General features: G+C 42.9%; 1 long non-coding RNA gene across 1 annotated transcript; it reads right to left on the bottom strand.

Annotated features, from left to right (window-relative positions):
- Nucleotides 1–6,112: 6,112 nt before the first annotated feature.
- LOC109278485 (uncharacterized) lies at nucleotides 6,113–9,321 on the bottom strand. The gene is made up of 2 exons (XR_002085675.2): nucleotides 8,642–9,321; nucleotides 6,113–8,147 (listed from the first exon to the last, which is right to left on the bottom strand). It is a non-coding gene; the product is annotated as an uncharacterized LOC109278485 (long non-coding RNA).
- Between the last annotated feature and the right edge of the window lie 269 nt (nucleotides 9,322–9,590).

The raw sequence follows: 9,590 nt of genomic DNA, 5'->3' as shown, positions 1-9,590 counted from the left end.
AACGGGAAGTAGGAACAATTAGAACCATACTGGTTGAATCAGCAAGTAGAAGACTACAGCGTAATCCGATGCTCAGAAAGGAAGAAACGTCCTTGCGCTAAACGTTAGCGTCCGCGTCCCCACTGGGCAGAGCGTGCCCCGAGCACGTGGCAAACCCATGTCTCAGGCTGAGCTTCCATTCAGACCCGATCCCAGTTCGGAACCTTTCATTTCGCACATGACAGTCTGCACAAAGATGGCCCTTTCTTGGACGTTTTGACTCTTTGGTCTCTGTGGTTCATCCATCTCTTTGGGAGTTAGACATGGTCAGCGCGGACAGAAAACAGGGGCTTTGGAGCCCTAGTTCCTGGGAGGGAGAGCCATTCAACTGCTAATTACAGGATATTTCACAAGTGACTTCGTGTCTCTGCCCCTCTCCCCCCAAAAAGTAAGACGGCGAATAATAACCACATCATGTGTTTATTCTCCGTTAGTATCTTCTAGGCACTTTGTTAATTCTTGATACGCACTGCCTCCATCTAACCCTCACAAATGTCCTATTATTATCCCTGTTCTACAAATAGGAATCAGATGCTTACAGATGGGAAGTGCAGGGTCAGAACTAGAGAGTAAGTCTGCCCCAGTCAAATGCCCATGCTCTTGGCTTCTACCCCTGAAAGAGTAACTAGCACAAGACTTGCTCTCCCTCTGTAAACTAGAAGCTAAACGAATTACCCAGAGCAACTCTTTTCAGAGATTGGACTACAGGCAGCACGGGAGTGCAATCCATGAACGAAGGGCAATGGCCAAGCGAGTTCGATGATGCCCCATCTTTCTCTCTGGATGCAACGTGTAGGCTACTGTGCCGGGTGGCAACCCACGCGTAGCCCCAGGGTTTAACTGAGCTGAAGACTCGGAAATAACAGTTCAGGTACAATAAGGAAGATGGGACTTGTAGGGAAGAGTGCGGGAAAGGAAAAACCTACGCAAAGAAAGAGATCCAGAAATCTACGTAACAGTTCCTTCAAGTCTTTGGCCAAATGCTAAGCTATGAAAGTCCAGGAAGGAACTCTATAAGGACAAAAACTGACTCACTTCCAGGGAGCTAGAAGATGAGTGACGCCCTGAGCTCACACATGCCCAGGTGTTTTCTAGTAACCATCGACCAGAATGAAGAGACCTTGTTGAATAGGCAGAGCATTAAGAAAAGACACCAGGGGACACCTGGGTCTCTCAGTTGGTTAAGCATCCAACTTGACCTCAGGTCATGATCTCACAGCTCATGGGTTTGAGCCCCACGTGAGGCTCTGTGCTGACAACTCGGAGCCTGGATCCTGCTTCAGATTCCAGGCCTCCCTCTCTCTCTTCCCTTCCACAACTGCTGTCTCGCTGTCTGTCTGTCTGTCTCTCTCCCTCCCTTCCTCAAAAATAAACAAACATAGGAAGGAAGGAAGGAAGGAAGGAAGGAAGGAAGGAAGGAAGGAAGGGAGGGAGGAAAGACACCAGAAAAGTCTCACCTTGGTAGTATGGCTAAACTAGTCCCAAAATAAAGCCTCAAAGGTATCAAGTTGATCTACAAGGAATTTGACGGCCTGCCAAACTAACCTCAACATTTTTCTTTATTTATTTTTAACCACAACATTTTGAAAGAAAGACACCAAAATTCAAACAGTCAACACATAACTTTCACAATGCCCAACTCCCAATAAAAATTACTAGACTTGTCAAGAAGCAGCACCCGAGGAGAAACATATGAGTCAATAGAAACGGACCCAGAAATGACAAAGGTAACAAAATTAGCACGTGGACTTTAATACAACTGCTCTATGATTTAAATCAGGGACTTAAAGATGGAGCAGTAAGCTTTTTCTGTAAAGGGCCATATAACAAATACACTAAGCTTTGTGGACCGCATATGCTCTCTACGGAAAATTTTTACTTTTTTAAATAATCCTTTATAATGTAAAACCCATTCTCAGCTCATAGGTCATCAGTTGGATTTGGCCCCCAGGCCACAGCTGACTAACCCTTAATTTAGAAGAAAATATCAACAAAATGTGGAAAGAAATGGAAGATATAATACACACATTAAAGATATGGATTTTCTAGAAATGAAAACTACAATATCCAAACTGGAAAGTTTCCGGGATTATGGCATATTAAAAGAAATATCAGGGGCGCCTGGGTGGCGCAGTCGGGTTAAGCGTCCGACTTCAGCCAGGTCACGATCTCGCGGTCCGTGAGTTCGAGCCCCGCGTATGGCTCTGGGCTGATGGCTCGGAGCCTGGAGCCTGTTTCCGATTCTGTGTCTCCCTCTCTCTCTCTGCCCCTCCCCCATTCATGCTCTGTCTCTCTCTGTCCCAAAAATAAATAAAAAACGTTGAAAAAAAAATTAAAAAAAAAAAAAGAAATATCAGTAAACTTGAAAGCATAGTAATAAAAACTATCTAGACTAGAGCGTAACAGGGAAAAAGGAACCGGGAATTAAATGGACAGTCCTGGTGACCTATAGAACAACCTCAAATATCTACTACATGTGTAGTTAGAGAGAGAAAAAGCAGAGAAGTCATGGCTAAATTTTCCAAATTTGATTTTTAAAATACAACAACTCACATCACTATCAAATTGCCAAAAAAAAAAAAAAAAACAACCAGTAATAAAGAAAAAAGCTCAGAAGCATACAGAGAAAAAAAATGCACGTTACATTACCAGAGCCACATAATCCCATAGACTTCTTGCCAGGAATAATGCAAGCCAGAAGACAATGGAACTATACCTTCAAAGTGCTGGGAAAAGAAAGATTTTCTTCACCTCTTCACAAATCTGCCCCTCAACGAATATAGGAATAGCCCCTGTGATGCACAGTTTCTGTAAAAACTTAATGAAATAACAGCTCTTATTTAAAAAAAAAAAAAAACCTCTCTGAATAGAAATTTACATGCTATAACTTTAATTTTAATAATATAATATTGTTGTCAGTGTTACTATTCCTATGAGAAGTATTGCTGTGTAAGCATGAGGCGATTGCATTTTTTTATCTGTACTACAAAAGCCCAAACTTCTAGCATGGGATTCATCCCTAAAGGATGTATTAGTTTCACCTTTCACCTCCTATCTTCCCTATAATATGTTTGCCTACTGGATGATCCCTGTTCTCTAAGCCACTGTTTTCTCACTTCCAAGGCTTTGCGCGTGCTTCCAGGTATCCATTTTTCAAGACCCATCTCAGTCTTCCACTATCATCCTTCCAGAAGTCATGTCTTCATCTTCTATGTTCTCACGATATAGATATTTTTTTAATGTTGATTTATTTCTGAGACAGAGAGAGACAGAGCATGAGTGGAGGAGGGGCGGAGAGAGAGGGAGACCCAGAATCTGAAACGGGCTTCAGGCTCCGAGCTGTCAACACAGAGCCCGACGCGGGGCTCGAACTCACGGACCGCGAGATCATGACCTGAGCCGAAGTCGGATGCTCAACCGACGGAGCCACCCAGGCGCCCCCGGCACGATATACTACTTACACCAGTGTTTCTCAGGTTGACTGTGTGCGTGAGTCCCCCGGAGTGGAATCTGATCTCTGCACTTCGACAAGCCCCCAGGGGCTGTCGGTGCTGCTGGTCTGAGAGGAATCCACTTTGGAGTAGCAAGGGCTTGTGTGTCTACCTTCTCAACAGCTAGAAAAATAACTGCGTAAAGAAGAAAAGTGAGGGACTTTCCCTTTTGTCAGTACACAGCACCGAAATACAACAGAGCTATGCAACAAGTCGATACCAGCTACAGAGAGAGGCTGAAACGAACATACACAGGTATTACCTTAGTCAATCTTCTGCTTCCTACGCAAGCCCTGACTTCTCCCTGCCGCTTATGGATACGTATTTAATCTTCAAGTGTTGGGGGGTAGGGGGGGCGGGGTAAAACCTAAAGTGTACTTTAAGTCCTCATGCCAGTGGGTCACCCACTATTCTGTAAGAGCTACAAGAGTTACGTAAGATCATGAAAATTTCAGCAAGAATGATACCGCTGAGCGGTGCCAGGGTGGCTCGACGGGTTAAGCATCTGACTTCATCTGAGGTCATGATCTCACAGCTCACGAGTTCAAGCCCCATGTCGGGCTCTCTGCTGACAGCTCAGAGCCTGGAGTCTGCTTTGGATTCCGGGTCTCCCTCTGTCTCTGCCCTCCCCTGCTCTCTCTCTCTCTCTCTCTCGCCCTCAAAATAAATAAATAAAATTTTTAAAAAGAATGATAATGCTGATAAAATTGTCACTTATTTTGCTGAATTTTAAAATACAGATTTAGCAGGTTGCGCTTGGGTGGCTCAGTCAGTTCGGCATCCCACTCTTGACCTCGGCTCAGGTCATGATCTCACAGCTCATGAGCCCCACGTCGGGTTCTGCACGGATGGCCTGGAGCCTGCTTGGGGTTCTGTCTCTCCCTCTCTCTGTACCTCCCCTGCTTGTGCACTCTCGCTCTCTCTCTCTCAAAATAAATCAACTTAAGAAATGTTTTTGCAATAGAAATAAACAAAATGTGGATCTACTGACACTTTTTCTTTGTGCAAACACTGTAAGTACCTGTGTATCAGGAGGAAAAAAAAGCAGCACACGTGTGAGATGCTCTGTGCCAAAGACAAAGATCATTCTAACTAAAAACAGAAAAGTATTCCTCTCTGACTCTCATAAACTTAATGGAGTCCCTGTACTTAAAAAGCCTCGGAGCCTTTTCTTTTGCCTTTCCCATCCCCCAGCCCCCTGCTCCAAAGGCTCCTGGGTAGCAGTACCCAACCCACCCTGTATCCTGTCATGTGACTGACAGAAGGGCTATCAGCACCTCGGTATTGTTTTGTACTGCAGGACCCGACATGTGTTTCCCCTTTGCAAAAATTACATCATGTCTCAGGAAGTCTCTTTCCTCCAACAGAACCAGCGGATATTCTCCGTCAAGGCTTTTGCAAATCAGAAAAGAAGATAAATTGATCCTGGGGCGGTTGTCTAAAGTGCACATGCCTGCTGCAGAGTGTCGTTCCACAGCCCAGCCCCAAGCCATCCATCTGGGCACTGTGTCCCCAGTGTCTTGCTCCCCAGGAAAACAAACAAGACCGGGACGAGGAGCAGAGTTTGTACTTGTCTGCTATGCAATTCTTTACATAAAGTGCAATTGCTTTCTAGACTGGCCTCTACCCAGAAGCGCGCCAGATGATAGTCTGACTTCCGCTCTGACAAATGCTTTACCCTGTTGCCAAAAGAATTGGGAATTGCAAGATGCTGAAAATGCCACTTCTTTCATGATGCCTTCTCCAGTTTCTCAGAGGAAGGCTAGCAAAATCTCTTGCGCGGCCTAGTGCGAAAGTAAAATTATCTGTGACTACTTTCCACCCGAAATATATTTGCCCTTGTTCCTCAGTGTGCAATGCGTTTCCATTATCTGCGTATTATGTAAAATCGTCTTACTCATCCCTTTTTAAAGGATTGGGGCTCCCTCCAACTCTCGCTGAGCCCCTTATATCCCAGTCCTTGTTGTTTGTCAGAGGTTGTGCGTCACCAGATGCCAGAGACAGAGAGAATGTGGCTCCCTTTTGTCAACACCCAGCAGAGCACCTCAGTTTCGAGCTTATTTGATAATGATGATAATCTTAATGGTCCCTTAAATTTACATATAACACTTATAAGTTATAAGATAGTTTCCTGCCTATGACATCATCATCCTTCATTTGTTTAGCAAATATTTATAGAGTGTCTGCTTCTGACAGGCAAAGGCATTCAGAGGGGTTACGATGGTAGATAAGACAAGTACAGTTGTTGCCCTCATTTCATTTGCATTCACTGCATGTTTCTTTAGTCCTTCTAAGATTCTGGATACTCTATGCTGGTGATATATGTAGAGAAGTTCACAGGAGGTTTTGGGGTTTTTTTCATTCTATAGATCAGAAATGGGGGCTCCAAAAGGCTACGCGACTTCCCCCAGCCCACACAGTTAGCTAAGGGTGATGTAGCAAGTACCAAGTATTGTGTCAGAGACCGACCAGAGCTCAGATAGTCAAAGACGACCCAAATCGATGATAATTAGCTTCTAAGCCAAGGTAATAAGTTACGCTGCCCTTACATATTAGAGAGAACATCAGACTAGCAATCAGGATTTGGATATGGGTTCCATTTTATTATTTCCTAATGCATTCAATAAATAAGGTCAGTCGTTTCCAAACAGTGCTACTCAGAGTCCTAGGGTTCTACAGACTAGGAGTCTTTGAGGAGACTCATAGGAGGAGGGGTTGGCTCCAAGCTTCTGTTCCAGATTTAATCGAAACACCAAAGCTTTGAGCCATTTCATACATTGAGATTCCTCATATAACTTTGATTTTCAAAAAGAAATTTAAAAAAGAAACAATAAAAAAATTGGAAACCAATGAACTGGATCATCTTCAAGATTTTTTTTTTTAATTTTGATCACCTATAATTCAGTAATCTTTTCACCCTTATTTGCTTGGAGTCTACTTCTTCTCTATTTGAGGTGGTTAACGTGGGGCTCAGTATCCAACAGACTGATCAGGCTGGTAGATTCTAGAATCTTGCTACTCAAAATGTGGCTCATGTATCAGCAGCATTGGCACCACCTGGAACCTTGTTAGAAATACAGAATCTCAGACCCTACCGCAGAACTCCTGAATCTGAATTTGAATTTTATCGAGTCTTCCGAGTAAGCTGGTGAACAGGTCAGAAACACTAATCTAGAAGACACCAGAATCTCTCTTGGATGACTTACATCACTGATCCCCCTCATGTTCTCCTCTCTAGGGTTTATAGCAAAAAGGTTAGGATGGCTGGCCACTCCCTGTCCCACCTCTTCATAGCTCCCTTGGCTGCAGGGAAAAAGTAGAGTCAGCATTTGCCATTTTGCCATATCCTAACTTACAACATAACAGTCACCATCTGTTAACTTAGTCCTACGAATGGTCCCCCAATACCCATGGCCATTTAGAATGTCAGGGTTATTGAAAGCAGTTCTTCTCCAGTAGAGAGCTATGGGTCCTTTGATGAGATCATCTTTCCAATCGAGTCCAATCCTGAGACCCGCTAATTCTATAATATAGACTTTCATAACAAAAAACTCTCAGATCCTTTACAAATTGCCCCAGGCTTGTCCATGTGTTATTAAAGTTGGACTGAGTAATGAACGCTATAAATGTCCTAGGAGACAGCACTCATGCCCAGTGAGCATGACATCCCATAATAGACCTATTTGGCTTGTTACCCTGGCGCCTCTCTCCACCCTGAGCTCTGGAAACCAGAGAAAGGCAAACATCAGAATGTCAATCCAAAGGCACAGACATGAGTATAAGATGCTTTGCTTGGAGAATTTTCATAAGATCATATTTCTGGCCAGATTCCTATTACTTCTGCGTTGTAGTCGGGAGGCGATTTTTTCATTAGCATTTCTCTTCCCAGAAGGAAAACATTATCCCCCAAATAAAATTCAAGTGAACTAAATCGCTTCCAACCTCAGCATCATTTCAGGCTTGGTGTCATTTGTGAATTCGAGATTGAGTCCTATTTACTCTGCTCAAGTTCTACTCCTAATAGGAAAAATGCCAAGAAACAAAGAAAAGATGCATCCCATTTTCAGAGGCAATCACCTTCTACGTTTTAGACTGATCATAAAGCAGCTCAGTTTATCAACTTCTTACAAAGTCAGCTCTTTCTGGCAAAGTCAAATCTGACTGCACTCATTCTTTCAACAAACATTTATTGAACATCTACCATGTGCCAGGCACTGGGGCTCACCACTAGGGAGAAAACACAGGTGGTGTTGCTCTTGCAATAGAAAAAATCGTAGCTTACCTACGAAGACAGAAATGTAAATAGCCACTAAGTCATATAATCAATACCTTACTGGTGATTTGAATGAGATAATATGGGAATACAGACTAGTAAGCACAGAGGATCCAAATATGGGTTAAGACTCTACTCTTGCTTTCAAGGAGATTTTAATCCAGTGAGAAAACAAGAAACACACACCTTAGCACTGGTAGGCAGTTCCTGCTAAAATGCAAAACGTATAATTATCCAAAATACGCTGAGGGCTAAATGTTGATGGTGACCCTACATAGTAACTGAGCACGATCATGGTGGGCTTTGGGGATCAGCAACAAGAGAGTGGAATGGATTTGAACGGACTGTAAAAAAAAATGGGAAGTATTTCTATTTAAATTTTATATTGAATTTTAATTGAAATACTTAAATTACATTTCTAAAGAAATTTCCATTGATTTCTAAACAGTAAGAATGGGGATGTCTGAGCAGGGAGACTGCCTTCCACAACAAAGGCATGCAGGTAGGAAGGCCTCCCATCTCCCCACCCTGAAACGACAATAAAGTTTTCAGTTCTGCTTGGAACAGAGGTTTAAAGCCTAGAGTATGTTCAGTGATAAATTTGGAAAGACAGACTGGGGCCATAGTATGGAGCCTTGAACTACATACTTAGGAATATGGCAGGTTTTTTTCCCATAAACAATCAAGAGCTCACATGCATTTTTGAGCAGGTAAATGAAAGGAAATTAGTAGGAAAATTAAGTTTGTAGTAGTTTGTAGGATAAACTGGAGTGGGAAGCTACCAGTGAAAGAGAGGCAAATTTGGAAGTAATTGTTATAAACAGAATCCCATGCCTACCTTTAATAATCACTGATAAACCATCCCAGTACGCAGGCAGGGGGTGTCCATGAAAGGGAATCCACAGTCAATGGCGTCATTCTTTCTTGAGGAGTGTATTCTGTGAAAAATGTAATTGAGGACCTTGGGTTTGAACACCAGCTTTACGTCATTTTCTTCACTTAAGTTGGTCAGACCCAGTGAGTAAGCATCAGGGAGGTGCCATGGGAAATCTCAGAACACAGAATGTTAGAGCAGCTGGGAGCTTAAAGGCTGTTTGGTCCAATGACGTCATTCTGTGAGTGGGAGCAGAGCTCCCAGATAACAGCCAGCCGGAGCTAAAACTGGGGTCCTAACTCCAGATCGAGTGCTCGTCCCACCACACCCAGCTCTTTCTTAAATAATGGCAATACGCCTCCCCTCAAAGAGCTTGCATGTGTTCAAAACGAAAACCCGAAACAAAAAAAACCCAAACATTGTTTTCATGCAAGGAAAGTATAAAAGCGCATGTTCATCCATACTGTGAGAAGAATGGGTTCATCTTCCTCAAAGACTGATAGAAAAATAAACGTCCTGAACATTAGGAAAATAAAATTTACTGGCAGGCTTAGAGGCCAGATAATGAAAAGCGACATTTCTCCTGGAGTTTCAGCTTCCGAAGGCATAGGTGGCCCAGGAGATAAAAGAAAGCTCTTTCCTGGAAAAAGAAAATGTTTACTTCATTTGCCTAATGCTGTTTCCTTTCTAAATGTCGCCATCCAGAAAAGCTAGACCAAATGACTTCTAAATCAAATCGGTGCGATAGTTCAGAGCCTTGAATGTATTCGTGGACTCTTGAGCAATTAGTCATTTTCTCTGTTGAATCCTTTATGAGTAACTAAATATATAGATATTTGGGGTACAGAAGGTAACATAACAAAATAAACATTGCTCATTAAAGCATATCAATTATAGGTCTTAGCCCCCTTTT

This window comes from Panthera pardus, unplaced genomic scaffold, assembly GCF_024362965.1.
Source record: "Panthera pardus isolate Hobbes unplaced genomic scaffold, ASM2436296v1 HiC_scaffold_12, whole genome shotgun sequence".
Classification (NCBI taxonomy): Eukaryota; Metazoa; Chordata; class Mammalia; order Carnivora; family Felidae; genus Panthera; species Panthera pardus.
This window is presented reverse-complemented; position numbering and strand designations above follow the sequence as displayed.